Below are 27,936 nucleotides of genomic sequence, written 5' to 3' on the forward strand. Positions count from 1 at the left end.
TTGTTAACAGCCCGGATCACGGTTCGCTATTGCTCAGTGTTTCCACCTATAACCGTGATTCGGGCGGGGTTTATTTCCTTGCTTCCTGGGCGGCGTTGGTACTTAGGTAATAGGAATTCGGCCTACCACCCTATTCAACGCCGTCCGGAAGGAACGTCATAGCCCCGGATCCCGTCGGCTAGTAAAATACAAGGGGACTAACCCCCCCTTGGTAAGGGGAAAAGGGCCGACGCTGAGATCCGCAACAATGTGTATATATATATATATATATACATATATATATATATATATATATGGCTAATTCCATATTTGTGTAATCCAACAGTGAATTATGAAGTGACTGAAATTTGCATGATTTTCCTAATATCCCATATAATCTCACATGAGTTTCATATCATTATTTTGGTAGAGCAGCAATTGTGTGAACTCCAATGTGTAAATGGAAAACATTATTAAGACTAAAATTTTACCATAATCTTAAAAGAAGTGTTGGTGTCCCCATATTTTTTTCATTTTCTTTGTGACTTATGCTTCAGTCACATTTGGCTCGGCGGCCGTAGGGTCTAAAAAATCTACGGCCACTAGCAATTATAGGGCGGCCGCAGTATTTCCACGGTCACACAATGTAGCAGTCACATATGTTTTTATTTTTCGGGTAGCCGCACGGGGTATTTAGAAATTGTGGAGACCGAAAATGTGGGGTTGCCGTACGGTCTTTGATTTGATGTCGCACGGTGACCTTAGGGCGTCCCTGCGGCGGCCATAGAATTTTCAAGGCAGACGCAAGGTAGCCTCAAGGTGCCCGCAAGGCGACCGCAGGGGGGCCCTAAGGCGAAGGTGCGGCCAGACGGACGGTAACGAGTGGGTATATATACCAGTTCTTTTTCATATGTATAACAGCACTTACAGTTGTCATGGCTACGGCTTGTCGAATTGCTACGGCCGACCTAGAAATGAAAAAAGTTATAACTCCGCGCTATAATTCCATGGCGACCCCTACGGCCTGTAAAAGATAGCCATACGCCCTAGGGCCACCCTGAGGCCACCTCAGAAACTCTGCAGCCGCCGCACGTTTCTGTCAATTTAGGGGGGGTACGGCCGCCGTATCCTAGCCGTAGAGCAAATGTGACTGAGGAGTTATGGTATAAATATATTAGTTTGAAATGTAACTTCACTGCTGTTCTTGAATTCATGTATTTTTCATTTCGAATAAAAACATTAATAATTAACAACAATTTTTGTATAGTTGTATCGTATCATGTGTTTATCATTTTGTGTGCAGTTGGTTTAACAATTATGACTCACAACGTAAATCTTCGTGTCCCCCTGTTTTACGTATGAAACTGTCATTTCTATGAAGTGCAAATTCAAAATAAGCAGCCATGAGGGGGAAATGATAAATATATTTATGAGATTAATTATTCCACAAAATGATGATTAAGCATTTGGATAACATAGTGGCATGTTGAAGAAGAAATTCCAAACACTCGTGAAGAGGTTGGAAATCGCGTTCCCCGACATTTTTTACGTTGTGAATTTTCCCATATAAAACTATCACATCAGATAAGCTCCGAGTTTCATGAAACTACCTCTTGTATAATTCCTGGATGTTGTTGTTTCCGAATGGTGCAGATGACGGGGCAAAACTGGAAGCACGCGTGGGTAGCGAAATTTTCCTTCGTGTAGTCCCCCTTATACGTAGTGCGAGTATTTTGGGGGTTTTTTGCATAGTGCGCGTAAAATATTTTAATTGGTGGTGATCACTTGTGCTTCCAATTGCATGAAATCCAAATTGGTTTCATGAAGCCACATTTTATCTCCAGTCACAACAAGTGATAAAGTAGTGTTATGAATTTTGGGGTAGGGGAATATCTAGATTTAGGTAGATCTGCATAGGTAGGTGTCCGGCTGTCGTGATAGGGAACCTCACCTGTAATAAGTTCTGTGTTTAGGTGGTTTGTCAGATTAAGGTGTGTCTTCGTCCCCCATTACGAGGAATGGGGCCTGATAAATATTTCTAGGGAATAAGGATAAAACCTCTGTGTGTGAAACCTCGGTGATCATTCCTTTGTCCCATATGGCAACACACCACATACATTAGCTAGATCCATTTGTGCACCACATCAATTAATTCCCCCTCCGCCACAAGACGATAAGACTGACCGGAGGAACCAACAGGCAGCGGCTGCATAATACGCCACCATGGCGACGGAACATCGTGCAAGGCAGGCTGAGGCCACGCCTACTTCGCGCGTGATTGGTCAAGTGGGTTTTGATGGAAAGATCGCACCATAGGGTAAGAAGCTGGCCACTGATTGGTGGAAGGAAGGTGGAAGGAAGCGGCAGACTGATTGGCCACCGACGGATGGCATGACATGAAGGGAAAAAGCGCTCGGCCAATGTGAGGACACCAATGCGGTGAGAAGAATCGAGAAGTCGAGGGGCACCACGCTGGTTGGGGGAGGGGAGGGCTGACGTCACGTGATGGCGAGTAAAGCCTCTCGCTCTCCGGCATTTTCTTCTCTTCCCTTTGCCTCTTGCCTTCCCTTGACTGTCCCTTCGTGTTGGACCTGTTCCACTTGTTGGACATTGGAAAGATGGTGGGCGCCGACGGTCATCCTCACCTGGTGCCTGCGTGCTGTGCTGTGTGGCGCGGGATGGACCGTGCAGAGAGTGGTGTTCGAACAAAATGCCCGAGCAGTTCGCGCCAACCGGAGCGCGGTCGGACGACTGTGCTTGGAGCTGACCATCCTGGACAATTCCTGACGACTACTGAGACAGATAAGCACAGACGCGCAAACAATGGTTCCTTTGATTGATTCTCCCATTGTTTCATATCTGGAGTCTGGTGTGGGGACGTCCCAATTTAGGATTTAGTTTTTATCATCACGTTTCCCTGTCCCGATAGTTATTTTGAATAAACCCTTGTATTATTTTCTGTTCTATTCGAAATCTCGTTTTGGTTTGATTTATTAATTTTCAGGTTGAAGACGCCTGCGGCCGTGAAGGTAAGCGGCATAGTTCGTCCCAGCTCGTGTATTGGTCCGCCATAAATTGGGAAACACCTCCATTAAAGCTCGATTCCATCCGTGGTGGACGCTCGGTTTTAACTGAGCCACCACACGACAGTACACTGGATCTGACAGTTCAAGCAGTTCGTCATATGCTGCTTGCCGTTGTTGTCTATCGCAAAAGGTGATGCTTCAAGGGACCAGTCTTGCTGACATCTTGGATATTCTGAAGATGGTGGTGAAAACACTGTCTTGAGAAATTCCAATGTTGTGGGTATTTCTGCAACCTTCATAATCCTTAGCGATTAATGAATGCCTCAACCTCAGCAATTTGTTGTGGTCGGTTGCATTGGCAGATGCTCTCCGTAATGCTACCTACGTGATCTCCATAATCACTACGCTCGAGCATTCGACAAACTTATCCAAGAGGAAAAAGCTAATGGATGAGTGGCTCACAGAAAGCAACACATTCCTCATTTCAGAATCTGAAGAAACCCACCTACCTTGGAAGTATAGAACAATAATGCATCCACCAACAACTTACAAACCTCTGATGGGAATCACAAATATCATGTACCACAACCCAACACAACAAGGAGGCCTATAGGCAGAACAGATTGGATGCAAGAGGATGCCACAGAGCAGTAGACAACTTACGGTACCACTGAACAAGGACATACTCAAACTGTAAAACCAGCAGAACCAAATTGGCCACAGCCTGGATAGACGATAAAAAAGTTTTTGAAAGTGTTCCACATTCATGGATGATAAAATGCATACCAGTGTACAAGATCAACCCCCAAATAACTAAACTGATTGAAAACAGCAATGGATCTCTGGAATACCACATTGATATTACAGAGCTCAGAAGGGAAGATCAAAATACCAGGAATGAAGATACATCACGGGATCTTCAAGGAAGACAGCCTTTCACCCTTCCTGTTTTGCCTGGCTCTGAACCCACTGAGCAACGTCACAAATGAGTAAGGACATGGATACACCCTATTCCATATAAGAACGTCTAAAGAAACGGAAAAGGTGACACATCTACTGTACATGGATGTTTTAAAGCTGTTAAAACACTGAACGACGGAAAATTGGCAGAACAACTGAAATTAGTGAAACGTTAACTGCAGCAACATTCAAATGGAATTTGGCCTCGATAAGTGCGCCAAGTGCGAATTCGTACAGGGTAAACCGACAAAAACAGACAACATTATAATCGACACAAAAACAACAATACTGTGCAGGAGCTGGACAATGAAGCATCATAGAACTACCTCGGAGTAAAAAAGGAACTAAAAAAACCTCACAATCAAATGCGCAATACAATTACCAAAGAAGACGTTACGTAAAACAAGGCACATACTGAAAACATACCTCATCAAGAAAAAAACAAAGCCATATAAATGAACTAGCAGTTTGTTGAACGAAAATAAATAAATAAAAGCAACAATTAGAACAAAAAAAAACAAAAAACGACTGATGACGCCAAACGTGAGACATTTGATGGCAAGTTAAGGTGTGCTCCGTACATTGCGGAGTTTATCTTGCGCATTGAGCCAGTACTAACATTAACAAAGTACTTCGAGTCCTCTCATTAAACCCATTTGGTTGCACTTTTACTCAGTCAGGGTTGAGAAAGCACAGCTATTGCTCCCGATTGCTTCATATGCTCCATTTTGCTGACGACTATCTGTGAATGGATTGTTTAATTAATCAATGGACACGGCCTATTGGCATCCACATGGGCCCCTCATGATGCTGGAATTTCTCATTTGAATACCCATCTCCTGAGTCGATTTGGCCCTAGTCTCTTCACATCCCGGGATATTCATCCATTTTCGTTAAAGTGTACAAACCTCATTGATTTTCATCCCCCCAAGTCTGGCACAATATACGGAGAGACCCTTTCACGGGCCTAAGACTGCAGAAGAAAAATAAGGCAACCATTTCAATGATAAGCCTGGTGTAAGCTTGGCGGTTAATGTGGCTGCCTTGAGATCTTCGGGTCTTGAGTTTGAGACCCTGATGTGCTGCTGAAATAATCTCAGCTGGCTTGACTCACTCACAACTAGGGTTTTGAGACCTGGATTCTTGATAAAGGGCCAGGACACCCAACAAGGTTTCCATTTGCGATGTCATTGCCGCATCCTCGGGGTTCCATGGGATGACCGAGACTCAAACAGGACAATTTGTGAGATCACTAAAATTGGCCCGATCACACCAGATATTGCCTGGAGACACTATTCCATGTTTCACCAAGTCCGCAGCTTAAGTGTACATGTACCGGCTCATATCTCCCTGGAATTTGCCACGAATATTTACCATAGTCAAGGGTCACCTACCCGATTTAACCTGGCGCCGTAGTCGAGGATGCCCAAGACTCTCTTAGCTAAGCCGGTGGGCCAATGGTGTGTTGGCCTTAGCCCTAGCAAATGTTGGCACAAAGTGGAAGACAGATAGTTATGGGGGTCTCCAGGTCCTTTAGTCGGGAATGCGGCGGAGTAGTAGTAGTAGTAGTAGTACTTGTAGTAGTAGTAGTAGTAGTAGTAGTAGTAGTAGTAGCAGCAGTAGTAGTAGTAGTAGTAGTGTAGCCTCAGCCTGTCATCCTTACGACGTTATCAAAATGAGTACCCGCTTACTGGTAACAGAGGCACTGCATCAGCAGCACAGCCACGCTCCCATAAATAATGCAGCCAGTAGCCTCAGGCTGTGATATGAAACATCATCATCATCATCATCATCATCATCATCATCATCATCATCATCATCATCATAAACAACAATATTTAAATGATAAAATTAATGCTAATTGACTTAAAATGTAATTTCCAAGTTAACTCTGCAATATACATTCCGCTGTACATTTCTGTGCAAAGATTTACCAAATGTGGGCACGTTGTTCGTATAAACGGTGTAATTCCACGTAAAATGACATTTGGATATGTTATTATGGCTTTATGGAACATTTTGAAACATTCATTTGTTTTTGTTGAAACAATGATCATACGTGCTCATACGACAGGACATAAATGCCCAGATAACGATTTTATGGGTCCATATATTTATTACGTGCGTGTGGGGATGAGATGGAGAGCTAAATTGAGCAAATTAGAATGGAGAACACGAAGACCAATGGAAGAAAGAAGGGAGGGTATTGGAATGTGGATGGAGCAGGGAGATAATGGAAAGCGGTTCATTTTTACTATATTTGCGGACGTAATAAATAAACGTAACGACACCCAAGAGAACTGCAGAGGAAAAAAAATCCTTATTATAAAACCAAATGCATAAAAATAAAATATTTTCAAGCTTATTCGCAGTTTGCCATGATAGCCTAAAGGTATTGCCCTCTCACCTTTGAGTTGTCTAGCCTGGTTTGGAATCTTGGCCCAGCCATTGAATGGCATCCTTGTGTTCATCAGGCAGGGACATGAACCAATGTGTGTGCCATCCATCGGAAGTGCGTCCCATGTGCTCGCAATGGTTAGTGGATGTTTTAGATCCTACTGTGTATTTTGTGAAGAGGAGGCGTGAGCTACTGTTGGCACCCTGAACAAGTTAGAATTTCCTACCCGAATGTGCAGAAGCAAATCTATGCCTCAGCAATGGCACAAGCAGTGGGCCATCATTGGTTGTTATCTTCATATACGGGTGTCAGAAGGTGCAAAGAGTCCACCCGGGTCTCGAAGTATCCACCTCCGTTAAAGGATCATTATTGGGATTTTTGTAAAACATTTTGTGGATAATGAGGAGTTTTCTTGTTTTGATATGCAGTTTATTGATTTTGAATTGTGGCCTGCTTATCATTCCACAAATGTACTGGAATACTGGTATTGCGAGTTGGTTTATGGCATTGATTTTGTTCTATGGAGATAGGTATGTTTTCCGGATCAGCCTTATTCTACACAGGTAATCTTTGGTAATTGCTTTGCACATTTGTTTGTGACATATTGGGTGGCCCTCTTCCACTCCAAGGTATTTGTATTATACTTTTTATTCTAGTTCCTGTATTTTTCTATCCATGTCGATTTTTATGTTGTCCGTTTTTTTTTCTTTACACTCACTGTACGAATGTACCCTTGGCACACTTATCTCGGCCAAATCCATTTGAATGTCGGAATAACGTTTCACCAATTTCAGTTGCTCTGCCAATTTTTCGTCATTCGGTGTAGAGTTTTAAATCATCCATGTACAGTAGATGTGTCCTCTTTCCTGTTTCGTTGAACATTTTTTTATTGGATGTTCGGGTGTATCCGTGTCCTTGCTCATTAATGAGGTTGCTCCGTGGGTCCAGGGCCAGGCAAAGCAGGAGAGGAGAAAGGCTGTCTAACTGGACGATCCTACGACGTATCATTACTCCTGGTATTTCAATCTTTCCTTCCGAGTGCTGTAATATCAACGTGGTATTCCAGTGTTCCATTGCTTTCTCAATCGGTTTGGTTATTTTGGGTTTCATATTTTATACCTGCATGCATTGTATCATCCATTAATGTGGGACATGATCAAAATATTTATTTGTCGTCTATCCAGCCCATGAACAATTTTGTTCTCATTTTACAATTTTTGAGTAAGGCCTTGTTTAGTGGTGGTGTAGGTGGTCGATTGTTCTGTGGCATCCGCTCTTACATTCCTTATGTTCTGCCTCTCGCCTCGTTCTTGTGTTAGGTGATGGTACATAATTTATTTGATGATTCCCGTTAGAAGTTTGTATGCTGTTGCTAGACATGCTATTGGCCGGTATCGCCATGAAAACTAGAACAATGCGACTGTGTCGCCAATATGCCTCCACATTGTCCCGCAATGGGTAGATGCCATCACTCTGCATATGTATGGGTAGGGGATCACGTTTGTGAAGTTTCGTGTTGATCGGATAAGGTTTGTTTTTCTATCCAAGATGGCTGCCAAACCACATGACCTATGACAACTTCATTTTCAAACTATATGCAACAGTGTTAGATATTTGTAAAATTTCAAATTGACAGGGTAAGCGGTTTCAGAGATATAATTATTTAATATTTTCCTTCAAATCAATATGGCTGCCAAACCATGTGACCTATGATGTCATCAATTTACTATTTCAATACAAATGGGTCATAGATCATGTGCATGCAATTTCATATTTTTATGACGAGGGAGATACCCGTGCTACGCACGGGTGGGAGGCCAGAGGCAAACAGGCAATGCAGATACGGCGAATGCTAAAGCATGAAACCAATAAATTCCACATTCCTGTAGCACCTTCAGTCGCACGTCAGACATGGACAGCAAGTTCGTGAAGAACTTCCATGAAAAACGTACCCGTTCGCAAACAAACGGGTTTTTTTCACGTATAGAAACATCGATCGCGGGACCGTGGGAATCTGCATATGGCGATCCGCGAAGTTCATGTTCAGAGAGTAGAAACCGTCATGGTATGTCGTTATTCACTTGAATTCGATATCTCTTTTTTAATTCCAAACAACATATCTCCAATCACAAATTAATCACAAATTAAACTTTTAACAACATTGTTAATGTTTCCTTCATTGTAAAAACTACCAAATCAACAGTTAAAAGGATTTTGAGCCAATAGGTGTTACGGCCTTGGCAAGATCGATGGAGACAGCGATCTGTTAGCATATGCACCGCCCAAATAGCTATGTGGAATTCTCTCATGTAGAGATTAAATGTCGTTTGAACTTTGGCCGAGGTCATTATCTACTATTAATGATGTTTATATACGAATGATGGTTAATGATGTTTATATTGGTTTTCGGTCGTCCTTTCCGCATATCTCATGGGATTGTGAGTTGTAGAGACGGCCGTGATGGCGGGGAGGGGGTTGGAATTCTCTCAAGCAGGGATTCAACCCGTGTCCTTATGAAAGGTCTTTGTCTGAGGTCACCGAGTCCGATCGGTGCAGCTGTGCAGCGATCGATGCAGCCGTTTGTGCGGCACCCGGGAAAACAACATCGTCACAATGAAAACATTGTCACAATGAACGTTATGCGAACACAAATGTTATGCGGGAGTCCAAACCTTAGAATGCTGGAGACTAAAGCTGAAATTGGGAAAACTAAAAAGCCTATTTTACTCCTGGAGATCCCAGGATTATCCTCCCAAAATATCGTTGCAATCGGTTCAGCAGTTTTTACGGTACCTTCGAACGGACAGACAGACAGACAGACAGACAGACGGGCGGACATTTGGTGAATTATAGTAAGATAAGGAATTCGATGAAAACATTTTTGGCTGGTATACCACTTCACCTATGATGTCATCATTATCATGCTTTTGTTCCCCATTGGGTGTACTTGACAATGTGCCAAGTTTCAAATTTTTCCATTCAGCGGTTTCCAAGAAATAATTTTTTATTTGCTTTTAATCCAAGATGGCTGCCATACCACGTGACCTATGACATCACAATTATCATAAAATACATTCTGCATGGGTGTCACTCCTACCCTGAAAGTTTTGTCTCAATCGGACATGTGGCTGCTAAGAGAAACGAGGTTTAGCCCGTACGGATGGATGGATGGACGGACGGACGGACGGACGGACAACCCGAAAACATAATGCCTCCGGCGACGGAGGCATAGAAAGATAGTTAATAATTAAATTATTCTTCAAGCCCTCAGGCCATATTTGGTAAAACGATACAAAACATCACTTCCTAATTCAGCAGAACAGCAAAAAGAGCAGATTTTACCCTCACTTCCTAATTATACATCAACATTATAACTAAAGCTTCACCTTTGATGGATACAAAGAAGATTTAGTGCATTCCTACCAAAAATAAAGTTGAAGAGGAAATTTATTTTGCAGGAATAAAATGTAGCACAGGGAGAGCAGACACGGCTTCATCCTGTTTTTCACCTTTATACCTTCAGCCTGCTCAGAAATGGCTCCATGTGCTGGCTTGTGAAAGCAGAGCCAGAACCATGTCTCGACATATCCAGAACATTGCACTTCACACTTTTGGGAGGCGGAAAGTCCTGAAAGAATGGAAAGTAAATCATGGAGTCCTATACTTGCGTTGCCTCCAAAAGGGGATCTTTCGCACAAGCTCAGCCACCAAAGGTAAGATGAAGATACCAACGTCAATGTGATTACATTTTTTTTTAAAGGCTCTTCTTGAGGGGTTGCTGGAGTTGTCAAGGCTCAAAATGAATATATAGGCCAAGTCAGTCGAATAATAAACCGCGGAAAAGTCGGTGTATTTATTGCACAGATTGGCCTGTTTGGACTTCAAGCCTGCTCAGAAATGGCTACATCCTGTAAAGCATAGCTCCTTCCAATGGGAGTAAGCAAGTGTTGCACAACTTCAGCAAGACAATGATGAGGTCGGCTTGAACCGAAAACTGATAGATCGGGTCCACACCCATACCCTTACCACAACCCTCCAACCCCCATCATCATGATCCCACCACAACCCCAACTAGAAGGGCACTCGGTAGAGCGCATACCTCCACCTGGTGAACAGTTTATGTTTTGTATCCCACTGATAGGCCGGATCTGGATTCCGACCTGAACCAAACGAATCGGCTTGTTCTTGTCACCTGCCCAACTCGTCCACCAAGTTTTGTCATAACTCGTCCACAACTGTTAAAATATCATGTTATATATCATTTTTGGCCCTATCACTCATTGGTGAAGAATCACTTAAAAGTTTAAAAAACATCTCGTATCCGAATTCTGTTCTTCAACAAAATCGAATCGGTTCTTCCTCGTCACACACCCTGGTCACACACCCTGGTCACACACCCAACCTCTGCACCAAATTCTCTCTGAATCCATCCTCAACCTATTGAGATATCCTGTTCACAGAGACAGACAGACAGGGATGAAAACATAACCTTTGCCCACTTTCGGTGGCGGAGGTAATCGGTGCTACATGGAGGGATTTCAAGGATGAACGCAAAGCCAAGAGGAGAGGGGAAGGACCTTGGATTCCTGTCCCAGATACCGCTCAAAGCGGATATTAACCGTCAGGTCGCAATCATTTGGAAGGGCAGCCCAACATGGAGGGATTTGGCAGGAGGGCAGTTAGGATTAGCAGGAGAAAAAGTCAAACCGAGCTGCCCAGAGGATTTTTTACAATTCTCCGCGTTGAACGCACGGTCGAGTGGTGAAAGTCCAAGGGAAAAATAAATAAGTAAATAAAACAAACAATGCAGGCAGAGGGGAGGGAGGAAGGGAGGGAGACATCAAAACAAATGGCAAAATACCAGCCACGGCTGGCTTGGGGATGCAAACCATCATTGTAGGAATAAATGTGACCAGTGTCAGGGCTCGAGTTAAACTCATGGAAATATGATTAGCTTGGCAGTGCCAAAGTGCCCAATTAGCTTGGCAGTGCCCAAGAGGACGATCAAAATATGTTTTCATTCCTCATACGAGCGCAGTTTGGTCCCATCATTTGCTCAGAATAACGTACTTTGTACGACCAATTTGTTTGAAAAGAGGGAAGGTGGAGTTCTGTGACTTATTGTGACATTTTTCCTACAATTTATCTAATCAACATCATTGATAATTATTGAGCTCACAACTAGTTCATCGAACTGGACATTCCGTTGTACAAGAGATGTTAGACTCCTCTGCCAGTCTTACCCTTCAGAGTGAAATTACCACAGAGGTGCGTATAATCTGTGGACTCACAAATCAACAAAACAAGAAATATGTCGAGCATAGCACGATATTTGCGAAATTCCTAAAATACGTTGTTGACCTTTGACCTATGTTGACCTCAAAAATAAATGGTTGTTGAATTCATTCACCTGATATGGAACTCCTCTTCAAATTCGGATGAAAATTGACAATTTTAGAAATTCGGCCTATGAATAGAGAGATTTGGTGAATAGAGAGACCTTTTGACCTCAAAATCAATAGGCTTCTTCCTTACAACCAACACTGTCATTGGGTGAAGTTTAATAAAGATCCTGAAAATTGTGAATAACTTGTAGGGGACACGAACAAACAAACAGACAAACAAACAGACAAACAGACAAAACAAGAGGACGTCATGCAGAGCACAATACTTGCAAAATCCGCCCCCCCCCCCCCTCAAAAGTTTTCCATTGATACAGAAAATTGTCCATTTCATGAAGATTAAAATTTACAATATTGATCAAAGCTCGGGTCAACAGGATTAAAAGTGACATTTTTTCAGATGAAAAATGATGATTTTACAAGTTTGACCTTGAGTTGACCTTTGACCTCAAAAATAGTTGGTTTCCCAATGCAGTGAGACAATACACAAATGCTGTTCTATTTTCAAGTCAATCAGATGAAAATGTATGGGGTTTCAGATGAAAATTGATGATTTTGGAAGTTTGACCTAGAGTTGACCTTTGACCATTTGACCTCAAAAATAGTTGGTTTTCCTATTTAATGACACAATGTGCAAATACTGTTCAATTTCCAAGTCAATCGGATGAAAATTGATGTTTTTTTAGATGAAAATTGATGATTTTGGAAGTTTGACCTAGAGTTGACCTTTGACCTTTTGACCTCAAAAATAGTTGGTTTTCCTATTTAATGACACAATGTGCAAATGCTGTTCAATTTCCAAATCAATCGGATGAAAATTGACGTTTTTTTCAGATGAAAATTGATGATTTTGGGAGTTTGACCTAGAGTTGACCTTTGACCTTTTGACCTCAAAAATAGTTCATTTCCCAATTTAGTGACAATATACAAATGTTATTCAATTTTCAGGTCAATCGGATTTAAATGGCGATTTTAGAAATTTGACCCCCAGATGACATTTGACCTTTGACCTGAAAATCAATAGGCTTCTCAATTGGGACGACCTATACAACTTGGTGAAGTTTCGTGACGATCGGTTTTGAATTGTGACCTGTAGGCCGGTGACAAACAGACAGACAGAACCACAAGCGCAACCGACCAATACACTTGAAAAATCTTCGATTTTGGAAGTAACAACACACAAGACAAAGCAATATACAAGAAAAATCTTGGATTTTCACAAATAATCAACATTATTAAAGACAGACGGTGCGACTAGATTTTCCACGTAAACACAGCGAGGCATACAGAGCAAAAGGGACAATAACCTCCTTCCGTGCTTCACCTGTCTCTCTGTCCTCCCAAGGGCCTCATTATACAACCTGACCCACTCGCATCCGCTCGAGTCTTGAGTGTGGACCAGAAGCCACTTCGAGAGAGATTGTCACTCCAGCTCTCAAGTTCCATTGTTAAATGCAAATGCTTTATTTAAATCAAATGACTAAACATCACTAAGTGTGCAATGTTTCCACGTACAAGCTGTTCCGCGAGCTCCTGCACACACATCAGGATTACCAAGGTGCTGCCATGGTCACGGAGCCAAAGTTCACCTTTGAAGACCACCTGAGGCCTTCTGTGCGATCGGCTGGATTTGTGGCTTCATTTGGAATCTCCTTCCGTTTCCATCATCGTAGTTTCGCCCAGTTACCTTAATCAATTACAAGACGCGTAGTATCGCAGTGAGGGCGACGTGCTCAGTGTGAAGAACAGCAGTATGCATCATGTGCAGGTGGAGAACAGCATTAAGCATCTTGTGCAGGTGGAGAGTGTTACAGTCAGGTATGCTCCATCTCAATTTTAGCCTCCACCAAGTGATCCTTTTGTAGTTTGTTATACTGTGGACTCGTTTTATCTCGAGCAACCCTGTGATTCAATCAGGTCCGATGGTGTCAGGCCACCTCTTAGAAACAGGTAACCTTTCTCAATATATCATGTTCAGATGCCTTTGTCTAGTTAGTCCTTGAGCCAACCGGCCATATTTTGAAGTGAATGCTCCGGCGGGGGGAGTAATTCTCATTATGATTTTCCATTAGACCAATGTCTCAAGTGTCAGAAAAGGTGTGATGGACATCTGAGAACGGTAGCTTAGTGCCCGGATGGACGCCATCTTTGAAACCACCCAGCTCGAAAATGCCCATTTGGTGGGGTACATTGTTGCACGTGTATCTGGACTTCTATACTAGCTATCGATGTGCGGTTGACGACTAAATATACGTCCGATGTGTACCGTCTAAATAAAAAATAATATGAAGCATTTTGTTTTAGATTAATTATTATAAAAATCAATTATCGAAAAAAAATCATATATTTTTCAATATTTTATTATTAGACTTGTACTTTTTTTAGTGAAACAACACTGGTATGATTTTCCAAATTATGCATTGTGCTACACCGTTTATCTGTCTATAAAAATAACTCAAAAACTAAAACATATCATCCACCACGAGTTTACACAAAAAATATATGAAAAGGCATGCACTTTCCACAAACCGAAACTATGTCAGTTGGAATTTCCCGCCGATAATCAACCCACAGAACCCAGTGCCAAAAGTGACGTCAGTCTATTCTATATCTATATTCTATATTCTATATCTCAGTCTGAGATTTGTTGCGGTGACCTGATTAATTTCTGAGGGGGGGGGGGGGGGTGGCTTAAGAACTAAAAGTGAACATGTTAGATGGCGCCACATACAACTCTATTATAGAGTTGTATTGTGGCGCCATCTAACATGTTCACTGACTTGGATGAGTATGTCTATGTAAGCTGGCGAGCTTTTCGGATATCGGAGTAATCTAACGTCAGTCTTTTTGTTCTTTCAGCTGAGATGGCCGGTGTCGAGGCGAAACGGGCGAAGATTGAACCTGAGTCCGGAACGTGCATCCTGTGCAGCAAGAAGTCGCCACTCTCTGAACTAAGCAAGGCAGCGGGCAACAGTTCTTGGAAGACATTGTGTGACGCAGCCGCAGTTAGAAACTTTTATCCAATTCTAAAGCTAGTCCAAGAAGGCGCAGTTGAACTTCCTAATATTCCAATATTATACCATAGGGCTTGTAGATCAGACTTCACTCACAAAAACCACCTAGCTACTTTGACCAATGCAGCTAGAAGTTCTTCAGTTGATACTGGCGATGCGGTGCGACGGCGATCATCACGGGAAGAGACAGGATCAACTTCAACGGTCTACGATGATAAATGCATTTTTTGCCAGCGTGCTTCAAAATTCATAAAAGGCAGTCGTACCCGTGAAACAGTTGTCTTGGCTGTTGAACTTCGAGCAGATAAGACAATAAGAGATGCTGCGACAGCTCGCAATGATGAGAGAGTTTTGGCATTGACTACACGAGATATGGTTGCAGCTGAGGCTCACTACCACTTCTCCTGCTATAGAAACTACACACGGCCCCAAAAACCTCAAGTAGAAACTGACATTGAAGATAATATCGAGAAAAAAGAAATGATACGATGTATATTCAATTTCATTCGCACTGACTTGTTCTTGAACCCGAGGATTGTTCCAATAGTTGATGTTGCAACAGATATCCTGTCTTCAGATACATTTTCAGTTGATGTTCGTGACTCCATCAAGAAGAATCTGCAGAGCACATTACAAAGAGAGTTTGGAGAATCGCTCATCTTCTTCAATGTGAAACACCGTGTATACTTGATGCCCGATAATCTGACAAAGCGAGAGATTGCTGCAGAGTGCGTAAACCTGAAAGCAGAAGTGAAAGCATTTGAACGAACGGACGGTGAAAGTAACATTGTGCGTGCAGCTACTTCACTGCGACACCAGATCAAAGATGCTCATTACAATGAACGTTGGCCGCCTCAGCCAGCAGAACTCACTTCAGATTACGTGAAGATACCAGATTCTCTTCGTGTATTTCTGCATACTTTGATTTGCGGGAGTGGGGGTAGCTCTGCGCGTGCCGACACACTGGTATGGTCGATGGCTCAAGATATCATCAATGCTGTACACCGGGGTACCATCAGAACATCGAAGCATGTCCTACTTCCGTGGGTCATGAAAACGCTCACCGGTAATACAGAGGTCATCAGAATATTGAATCGACTCGGGCACGGATGTTCGTACACAGTTCTGGAAGAAATCGAGACAGCGCTATGCATAGACAAATTAGCAAGTGTGGAGAAAGATACAGTACCACTTCCGTCACATGTGCACCCTTCGGTCCCGACTGTATTAGCATTCGATAACATCGACAGGCTAGAGGAATCGCTGAGTGGTGGCGGAACATCGCATCGCGTCAACGGTATCATCGTCCAACCGAAGTCGCAGTCGTGTTTGCCGCCCCAACCTCCATCGGCAGTATCCAAAGCAGATAAGAAGCGATCTATCCCGTCATCCAGCGATTTAGTTCCAATATACAGCGGTGGGAAACGAGAGGGCCCACCTGCAATCAAGCCTGCAGATCTTTCTGACACTCTTGCAGGCGCAACATCCCTTGCGCAGCGCCGAAATCATGTATGGATTATGACTCGCATGCTGGAACCATGCGACCAGACAATCAGTTCGTGGACTGGTTTCAACATCATGACTAGAGATCGTGTTCAGGTGACGGAAGATGTAGTTGGCTACCTGCCGACTATAAACGCGCCTGCCACAGATATGGCAACAGTGCAAGAAATCCTCAGAGAAGCTCTGAACATCATGTCATCACTTCAGCTTGAGCGTATACCGGTGGTGCTAGACCAGGCACTATTTGCTAAGGCGACCGAAATAGCATGGAAAGATGTCGATCGATATGGAAGAATCGTGCTCATGATGGGGAACTTCCATACCATCTGTAACTTCATGTCGAGCATTGGGAAAATGTTTGGAGATGCAGGCCTTCGGGATGTAGCTGTTGAGTCAGGAGTAATCGCTGAAGGTTCCATCAACAGGGTTCTGGAAGGCAAGCAATACAACCGTGCTGTGCGACTCCACAAGTTGATGTACGAGGCACTAATGCGCATCATTTGGAAGGGCTTCCAGGTGTGGATAGAAAGCAATCATCCTGACAAGGAACCCCAGATTCGAAGCACTGACCTCAAAATTCGCAGCATCAAGGAGGATGTTTGCCACGAGACTCTCGCTGCTGCTCTCGATGATGATTCATGTGTACAGAGCTTTGACATGTTCGCGAAATACCTACATTTTCTGCGAACCAAACATGGAGACCTGGCTCGCTTCTGGATGATGTATATTGATATGGTAGAGACCCTGCTGGGGTTGATTCGTGCGGATAGAGAAGGCGACTGGATGCTTCACTTGGCTTGTGTCAGAAGAGTGATCCCTTGGTGTTTCGCAATGAACAAGGTGAACTATGCTAGATATCTACCAGTGTACTATGCACAGATGACGCAACTCCACGAAACATGCCCCGAGTTGTACAGGCATTTCAATCAAGGCTACTTCTCCGTACAGCTTAGACCAGGGAATCCATTTGCCAGAATCGCTGTTGATCAGACAACAGAAGAAACAGTAAACAAAGATACGCAAACAGCTGGAGGAACACGAGGTTTTAGTCTTCGACAAGGGGCTGTGTCACGATACTATCTAACTGCAGAAAATTGGGCTACTGCACTGAGGCAACTACGAGAAACTATCCTTGTGAATGGCAGCGACACATCTCACGCCAAGCACCCTGACTTGTCTACTTCTCGCATCAAACGTGATGAGTCTGGCGTCACAGCTATCTGTGATCTACTGGAAAATGACTGGACCAATCCATTCGCCGATGATCCGTCATGTCTTCTCAGTATATCTACCGGAGCGGCTGCGAGGGAGGACGTTTCTAATGACCTACTCAACACCCTGCAAAAGGGGGAAGCGGCGTATCAAAGCTTCCAGAAACGTCTTGAAGAGGGAACAGGCTTTCATGACACATTGAACAAGCTAAACTTGAAGACCTTTGGTAAGATCAAGCAGAAAGTTGTGAAGGGCACAAACAAGGAGATCGTCCTGAGAGCTGACAGACAACTGTTTGCCACCATGATACTCATCGCCAAGACAAGGAACCTCGACATGCAACTTGTCCTTTGTCACCCACTAGGGCCGTTACCATGGTCTTTGGCAAACGTTGATGGGTCAATGAAAAAAACGAACAAAGCTGCACTTGCGAAACACATGGAAGGTCTTGTGGAACCAGCCGAGAACGTTGACAAGCGAAGTGCAACAATAATTGATGCGATGGCTCTCATACAAAAGATGCATGGCGAGAACGACACGTTCGAAGAACTATCTGACCGCATCCTTGCTGCAGCGCTTCACGCTGGTCAAGGCAGTGAGCGCATCGATGTTGTCTTTGACACATACACAGAAGAATCCATCAAAGCAGCTGAGCGTGTGAACCGCGGTTCAAATGAAGGCATCAGTTTCAGCGAGATCAGACCCGCACACAAAATCATGAACTGGCGGCGTCTCCTTGCTTGCAGCCAGACAAAGGAGAAACTGGTTGTGTTTCTGGCGGAGTCGTGGAAACATGAAACAAATCGCGAAAAGCTAGGCAACAGAACACTGTATGTCACCTGTGGTGAAAAATGTCTGGTACTGACCCGCGATAGGTGGAAGTTGGTGCAAGCACTCGAATGTAGCCACGAGGAAGCAGACACGCGTATGTTTCTCCACGCAAAGCACGCCGCTACCCACTACAAGACGATCATCTTAGTGGCAGATGACACCGACGTTCTGATCATCAGTCTTCATCTCAGCAGAACCATCGATAGTCAGCTCTTCATCAGACGAGGAACAAAGGTTCGAGTCAGAATGATCGACGTTGGAAAGTTGGCTGCGGTATTGGGGTCTGGAGTTTGCAGTGCATTGCCAGGGCTTCATGCATGGAGCGGGTGTGACACTGTGAGTGCTCTGGCTAGCCAAGGAAAGATAAAGGCTTTGAAGCTTGTGCAAGCGAATGAGCTGTATCTTCAAGCATTCACAGATCTGGGATCTTCGTGGAATGTACCAACAGACGTCTTCAATAGCATTCAGGCCTTCACGTGTCAGCTGTACGCCAAGAACACGAAGATCGTCGGTGTTAATTCGCTCCGTTATCACATGTTCTGTGCAAAGAAGGGCCAGATCGAATCTGGACAATTGCCGCCTTGTGAAGACTCCTTGATGCAGCATACGCTTAGGGCCAACTATCAGGCGGCTATCTGGCGACGCAGCCTTGAAAACCTACCAGACGTCCCAACACAATCAGCAGGACATGGTTGGGAACTCGATGATGGCGGTTCGCTCACAATCCGATGGATGGCGGGTCTACCAGCTCCAGATATCGTCTTGAATCTCATCTCATGCACATGCAGAAGGACGTGTCGACCGTCAGATTGCTCCTGCATACTGAATGGGTTGAAGTGCACTGTTGTGTGTAAGCTGCAGGGATGCTCCAACATGGTGCAGGATGATGCTATCGTGGCTCAGGATGCCAATGACTCTGATGGCGACTCTGATGATTAACTTTGTGTGCACTGTATATTGTATAGCATATGTTGTTCTCTATTATAATGCAGGCCAAATTGCCTGAAAATCTTTATAGACAGATAAACGGTTTAGCAAAATGTATAATTTGGAAGATCATACCGGTGTTATTTGACTAAAACATGACATGTTCAATGATACCTCCGCTTGCTTATTAGGAATATACATCGTATGGTGTTAAAATCAGCTCCATACGTCTTTCCAAACTCTAGTAATGAATAATTAATATAATTGGCGGCCATTTTGAAATCCAAGATGGCCACCAAAGTGCAGATTTCCTATGTAACAATTTCCGCCTGCTTATTAGATATCGTATGGTGTTAAAATCCTCTCCGTACGACATTCCTAACTTGCGTTATCGTCAGAATAGATAATGCCAGCGGCGGCCTAAGTCATTTTATGCCTCTTTACATTTATTTGTTGTAAACTCGTGGTGGATGATATGTTTTAGTTTTTGAGTTATTTTTATAGACAGATAAACGGTGTAGCACAATGCATAATTTGGAAAATCATACCAGTGTTGTTTCACTAAAAAAAGTACAAGTCTAATAATAAAATATTGAAAAATATATGATTTTTTTTCGATAATTGATTTTTATAATAATTAATCTAAAACAAAATGCTTCATATTATTTTTTATTTAGACGGTACACATCGGACGTATATTTAGTCGTCAACCGCACATCGATAGCTAGTATAGAAGTCCAGATACACGTGCAACAATGTACCCCACCAAATGGGCATTTTCGAGCTGGGTGGTTTCAAAGATGGCGTCCATCCGGGCACTAAGCTACCGTTCTCAGATGTGCATCACACCTTTTCTGACACTTGAGACATTGGTCTAATGGAAAATCATAATGAGAATTACTCCCCCCGCCGGAGCATTACTTTTGGTCTGGCTCAAGGACTAAGTTTCCTTTGGCCACCGAAGGTGATTGGACGTTGTTTTCACTCCGGACTGTCTGTGGACATCTCAAAAGGTTATGGACGGATTTGGACTATACTTGGTGGACAGGTTGGGTGTTTGACAAGGAAGAATTTTTTTTTTTTTTTTTTGTATACAAGGTCGAGGCTCGTGTAAGAGCTAACATTGATCACAAAAAGACAAACTGACACAAAAAACATAAAACATATGATAAAGGGAGCGGGAGAACAAGATGGAGAGCAGGGACATCGGGAGATCTGTGGGAGGGAGAGGGCTTGGGTGGGGGAGGAGGCTTGGGAAGGGGGGGGGGTGGGGGGGGGTGTGGTAAAAAAAAATGGACAGAGCAAGGACTTCCAGGAAAGAAGTCGCAATTTCAAAAAAGTGGATCTGGGGTGAAATTAGCGGGGGTAGAAAAGATCAAGGTTTTGGATGGGGGAAGATAAGAGATGGTGGTGAACAGCTGTTTTAAAGACCTGGAGGGAGGAGAGGGATTGAAGAGAGTGAGGGAGTTTGTTCCAGAGGCGGGAGAAAAGAGGAATGAACGCGTGAAGGTGAATAGAGAGTCTTGATTTTGGCAGTTTCACCATAAGAGGTTAAATTTAACCAGAAGAGGCAGAATTGATTCGATTTTGGTGAAGTCCGGATACGGATACGAGAATTTTTTAATTTTTTAAGTGATTCCTCATAATTGAGAAATGGGGCAAAAACCGATACATAGCACGAAATCTCGATAAGTTATGGACGGATTATGACAATGCTTGGTGGACGAGTTGGTTAGGTGACAATAACAAGCCAATTAGATTCTAGTTCAGGTGCGAATCCAGATCCGGCCTATCAGTGAGATACAAAACATAAATTGTTTAGCCTGGTGGAGGTATGCGCTCTACCGAGTGACGTCATAGTTTTTAAAACTTAATTTATGGAATGGAGTTATGCTTACAAAGACTATACGTGTGTGTATACGAATGTGAGTGTCAGCACATACGACAGACTGTATATATGACTGCAGACATGCTCCAACATAATACACTTCTTCACAAAGTGTGACTTCGGAAGTAAATTACTGTATTGAGAAATGAAGAGGAAGCTAATATATATGGGATACCGGTACCTTGGAATACCAACGCAACGGAATGCGATGAAACTCCAAGCTCCAAGCATCAAACTTGTGAAAACAATTGAAAATGGGAAAATACACCAATGGATGTACTTTTGCAATTGAAGGAACAATGTGTTCAGGTCTTTCTTTACAAGTAGTAGTAGATATGGACTCAAAATTATTAAACTGAAGGAGCTGTGCTCCAACTCGAATCGAAAGAATGGACGCGACAAAAAGCTGGAATTCGTCCGAGTTTCTTTATTGCATCAAATCAACTCGGGTAAACTGAAAAGCCCGTTTATCAGGCAGCATTATATACAAGCACTCGAATATCTCATACCGGAGTGTTTGCCCTTAAAAGGCGCGACTGGGCGTGTCCGGGAGACCTGGGCGAGTCTGGACATGCCCGGGAACGGCGAGACTGGGTGTCGCCGGACGGGCCGGGCGTGCCTGGACATGCCCGGGAACGGCGAGACTGGGTGTCGCCGGACGGGCCGGGCGAGCCCGGGAAAGGCGAGTCCGTGCATGCCCGGGAAAGGCGAGACTGAGCGTCTCCGGGCGGTCTGGGCGAGCCCGGCACAGCGATCGCTTCGTGGTTGCGTCCTCGGCAGGTGTAAGGCGATTGTGTATGTTCAGCGGCAACCGCTACACACGCCCCCCCAGAATCGACTTGCACCGGCAGGGTCAATTTATAAGGGGGGTCCTGATGACCCGGCCGAAGCGACCCCTGGAGGGTCATGGGGGGGGGGGTCCGGTGTGGGGGTGGGTGGTCGAGCGGGAGGCACCGTGGATGGGGGGCGGCCTCGCCGCGGAGGAAGGGCCAACCGAGGTGGTTGGTCGATGTCCACGTGCGCCGGCTTGAGGCGGTCCACGGAAATCCGGTCCGACCTGCCGCCGACATCGATGACGAAGGACTTGTCGTCCTGTCGCAGGACCCCCCTTAAATTGACCCTGCCGGTGCAAGTCGATTCTGGACTTTTGTGACCGCAAGCGTGCCCATGGCTCTGCTGGGCGCCGACTTCCTCTGCACACACGGGCTGCTGGTTGACGTCAAACGGCGTCGCCTCGTCAACGCCGAGACCTTCAGCTCCCTGGCATGCACGTTAAGCAGCTCCGCGCCGACCGAGCTAGCATGCGCCCTCCCGGCGGCGAACGAGTTTGCTCGCCTGCTCGTGGAGTTCCCGGCCCTCACGCGGCCGACGTTTTCGGCCGTCGCGGTACGACATGGTATCGAGCAAAGGTTGCGTGTTCAGATCACGTCGGGGTCACCAATGAAGGAGCTGTGCTCCAACTCGAATCGAAAGAATGGACGCGACAAAAAGCTGGAATTCATCCGAGTTTCTTTATTGCATCAAATCAACTCGGGTAAACTGAAAAGCCCGTTTATCGGGCAGCATTATATACAAGCACTCGAATATCTCATGCCGGAGCGTTTGCCCTTAAAAGGCGCGACTGGGCGTGTCCGGGAGACCTGGGCGAGTCTGGACATGCCCGGGAACGGCGAGACTGGGTGTCGCCGGACGGGCCGGGCGTGCCTGGACATGCCCGGGAACGGCGAGACTGGGTGTCGCCGGACGGGCCGGGCGAGCCCGGGAAAGGCGAGTCCGGGCATGCCCGGGAAAGGCGAGACTGAGCGTCTCCGGGCGGTTTGGGCGAGCCCGGCACAGCGATCGCTCCGTGGTTGCGTCCTCGGCAGGTGTAAGGCGATTGTGTATGTTCAGCGGCAACCGCTACAAAACCAAGTTTTTCTCCCATTCAATCCCTTCCACCACACTCTCCCGGCTCCGTTTATTCCTAATAGTCAACAATACAAGCTTGTGGTTTAAAAAGACTTTGCAGGCTCAGAATGACTTAAATTACCTTTATGGCAATGCTGTCCCAGGTTTCATCCACACATGCACAAAGACAATCCAGTCCCACCATCCTACTCATTCAAACAAGACGTCAGGGTCTAGTTCGTAGACCGACAGCTACCACTCACTGCTGCTTCCTCCATCGTTGCAAATTTCGGTTGTGGCAACAGTGCTTCAAAAAAGCACGAGATGTTAGACCCAAAATAAAGCACGAGATGTTAGACCTTCAATAAATCACGAGATGTTAGACCTTCAATAAAGCACGAGATGTTAGACCTTCAATAACGCACGATATGTTGGACCTTCAATAACGCACGATATGTTAGACCTTCAATAACACACGATATGTTGGACCTTCAATAACGCACAATATGTTAGACCTTCAATAAAGCACGAGATGTTAGACCTTCAATAACACATGAGATGTTGGACCTTCAATAACGCACGAGATGTTGGACCTTCAATAAAGCACGAGATGTTGGACCTTCAATAACGCACGAGATGTTGGACCTTCAATAACGCACGATATGTTGGACCTTCAATAAAGCACGAGATGTTGGACCTTCAATAACGCACAAGATGTTAGACCTTCAATAAAGCACGAGATGTTAGACCTTCAATAACGCACGAGATGTTGGACCTTCAATAAAGCACGAGATGTTGGACCTTCAATAACGCACGAGATGTTGGACCTTCAATAACTCACGATATGTTGGACATTCAATAAAGCACGAGATGTTGGACCTTCAATAACGCACGAGATGTTGCACCTTCAATAAAGCACGAGATGTTCGACCTTCAATAAAGCACGAGATATTGGACCTTCAATAACGCACGAGATATTGGACCTTCAATAACGCACGAGATGTTGGACCTTCAATAAAGCACGAGATGTTGGACCTTCAATAATGCACGAGATGTTGGACCTTCAATAAGCACGAGATGTTAGACCTTCAATAAAGCACGAGATGTTAGACCTTCAATAAAGCACGAGATGTTAGACCTTCAATAAAGCACGAGATGTAGACCTTCAATAAATCACGAGATGTTAGACCTTCAATAAAGCACGAGATGTAGACCTTCAATAAATCACGAGATGTTAGACCTTCAATAAAGCACGAGATGTTAGACCTTCAATAAAGCACAAGATGTTAGACCTTCAATAAATCATGAGATGTTAGACCTTCAATAAATCACGAGATGTTAGACCTTCAATAAATCACGAGATGTTAGACCTTCAATAAAGCAAGAGATGTTAGACGTTCAATAAAGCACGAGATATTAGACCTTCAATAAAGCACGAGATGTTAGACCTTCAATAAAGCACGAGATGTTAGACCTTCAATAAAGCACGAGATGTTAGACCTTCAATAAAGCACGAGATGTTAGACCTTCAATAAAGCACAAGATGTTAGACCTTCAATAAATCATGAGATGTTAGACCTTCAATAAATCACGAGATGTTAGACCTTCAATAAAGCACGAGATGTTAGACCTTCAATAAATCACGAGATGTTAGACCTTCAACAAAGCACGAGATGTTAGACCTTCAATAAATCACGAGATGTTAGACCTTCAACAAAGCACGAGATGTTAGACCTTCCATAATGCACGAGATGTTGGACCTTCAATAATGCACGATATGTTGGACCTTCAATAAAGCACGATATGTTGGACCTTCAATAAAGCACGAGATGTTGGACCTTCAATAACGCACGAGATGTTGGACCTTCAATAAAGCACGAGATGTTGGACCTTCAATAAAGCACGAGATGTTGGACCTTCAATAATGCACGATATGTTGGACCTTCAATAAAGCACGAGATGTTGGACCTTCAATAACGCACGAGATGTTGGACCTTCAATAAAGCACGAGATGTTCGACCTTCAATAAAGCACGAGATGTTGGACCTTCAATAACGCACGAGATGTTGGACCTTCAATAACGCACGAGATATTGGACCTTCAATGACGCACGAGATGTTGGACCTTCAATAAAGCATGAGATGTTAGACCTTCAATAAAGCATGAGATGTTTGACCTTCAATAAAGCATGAGATGTTAGACCTTCAATAACGCACGAGATGTTAGACCTTCAATAAAGCATGAGATGTTAGACCTTCAATAACGCACGAGATGTTAGACCTTCAATAAAGCATGACATGTCGTCTCAGAACTAGAGCACTCTTGTACGCTGGTTGGACTAGTCTCAAAAATATCCTGATGACTTGCAAAAAAAAATAATAACAATAAAAATAAAAATAATAATCTTATTATGATAGAGCAAACGTATATGGTTATGTCGCTATGTTTGTCGCAATGTTTCTATGCGACTAAAACGTCTTCTTCTTCTTCTTCAAATAATATTAACACCCTCTTAATTACGTTTAGACTGCTGAAACCCCTCAGACCTTTGACGACCCTTTAATTCCCCCAAGACCCTTAAGACCACCAAGACCCCTGAAGACCCAAATCACCCTTGAAGAGCCAAAACACCCCGAAGACCCAAAACACCCCGAAGACCAAAAACACCCCGAATACCCAAAACACCCCGAATACCCAAAACACCCCGAATACCCAAAACACCCCGAATACCCAAAACATCCCAGAAACCCAAAACACCCAGAAGACCCAAAACACCCCGAATACCCAAAACACCCCGAATACCCAAAACACCCCGAATACCCAAAACATCCCAAAAACCCAAAACACCCAGAAGACCCAAAACATCCCGAATACCCAAAACACCCAGAATACCCAAAACATCCCAAAAACCCAAAACACCCAGAAGACCCAAAACACCCCGAATACCCAAAACACCCCGAATACCCAAAACACCCCGAATACCCAAAACATCCCAAAAACCCAAAACACCCAGAAGACCCAAAACATCCCGAAGACTCAAAACACCCTGAAGACCCAAAACACCCCGAAGACCCAAATCACCCCAAAGACCCAAAACACCCCAAAGACCCAAAACACCCTGAAGACCCGAAATACCCCGAAGACCCAAAACACCCCGAAGACCAAAAATACCCCAAAGACCAAAAATACCCGAAGACCCCAAAAGACCCAAAGACCCTTAAAGACCAAGAAGAACCAAAAGACCCAAAAGACCCTGAATACCCAAAAGACACCAAAGACCCTTAAGACCCAAAAGCCTCTGAAGACACCAAAGACCCAAAAGACCCTGAAGACCCAAAACACCTCAAAGACCCAAAATACCCATAAAGGTCCAGAGGATCCAAAAGACCCTGAGGACCCAAAACACCATGAAGACCCAAAAGACACCGAAATGGTCAAAGATGCCTACCCCTCTGAAACGACGTGTGGTGAGGCGCGCGGGCCGTGCCGAGTCACGCTAGTCATAATAATAATAATAATAATTATAATAATAATTATTATAACAATAATAAAGGACTCAAATTTTTAAAGGTAAGCAAATCTATCAAGAGGCCCCAAAATTACATCACTTGTAATAATCATACAAACATTTCTTTTAACTTATTATTAAAAGTACATCATCAACAAACAAACAAAAAATTCTTCATTGGACGAGTAGGAACTTCAGAATACAACAAGATAGAAGTGAGTGACCTTTGTGTTTGAGTTGCTTCTCCAAAGCATCATCATTGCTTGTTCATTCTTCAGGTTCCGTTGTTGATTTGTTGTTGATCCGGGTGATCAACCATTGATGATCTCACACCATTGTTTATCACAAATTTAATGTCTCACATCTTGCTCAGCTTGACGACATAGAAACCGACACTTTCAAGATCATTGAAACCTCCCTCGTTGACGCTGAGTCTCTGCACCAATCAAGAACTCCCATCGCAAACAGGTCACTGGTCTCTCTGTCCTCTTCTGCCTCATTTCTAGTCTTGCATCCTCTGATCTTTCTGTGCTTTGATCTGATCTTTTGATTCTTTGATTTGATCTTTGATCTGATCTTTCCGTCTTTCTGCCCTTCCCCAAAAGCCCTCCCCTCGTCCCCTACGGTTTCAGAAAGGCTCACCTAGTCAACCAGCAACCCGCTTCTAGTGAAACTATCAAAATCTATTATCACTGCTCGCCTCCACTCATTTGCCCCCCTTTTTCCCACCTGCGGAACAAATTTCCACATTTTCTTAAATCTCATTCTTCCCTCCAAGTCTTCAAAACAGCTGGTCATCACCATCTCAGATAATCCCCAATCCAAAACAATGATCTTTTCTATGCTCAATAACCCCATTCCCCCACTTCCAAGCATACGCCTTCCAAATATCCAGTTTTTCCTTCCAGAGAGTTTCCTTCTGTATCCATTTTGTCCTTTCCTGCCCTCCATTCCTCCCCATACCCATTGTTTGTCTAAGTCTCCCTCAATTTTGTCCTTCAACACTGCTGTTGTTTCCTCATTCTCTTTACTTGTCCATTTGTTCTGTTACATCATGGTCCATTCAGTGTTCCAGCTCTTCCATGAGCCTCGACTCTGTATCCAAAAATAAAATAACAAATAAAACAAAATAAAGTCCCAACTTGAGGTCTCATTTGGTTTTGGTTCAGACATTGATGCAAAAGCAAACGTCTCGGATCTCACATCACCTGCATTCCTCGTCTCATTTATGGAATTCCCTTCATGCCCGGTCTTGCTACTTTGCAGTTCTTTAAACCGAGTGATTATTACAATCTGTTCCAAACGCCCACAGTGAAAACATTTTGGCTTATCAAGCTCCACTGCATGCTTTTCCTTCGTACCCAGGATGAATGGAACTTCAAAGAACCCAGGTCGGTGGGA

At 44.0% G+C, this 27,936-nt stretch overlaps 1 protein-coding gene across 8 annotated transcripts in view; it reads right to left on the bottom strand.

Annotated features, from left to right (window-relative positions):
* The window catches only part of LOC137439963 (dystrophin), a 1,283,433-nt gene that overhangs the window by 1,230,902 nt on the left and 24,595 nt on the right, over window positions 1–27,936 (bottom strand). The window lies entirely within an intron of this gene.

Source organism: Myxine glutinosa, chromosome 14, assembly GCF_964187855.1.
Source record: "Myxine glutinosa chromosome 14, kmMyxGlut1.1, whole genome shotgun sequence".
Classification (NCBI taxonomy): Eukaryota; Metazoa; Chordata; class Myxini; order Myxiniformes; family Myxinidae; genus Myxine; species Myxine glutinosa.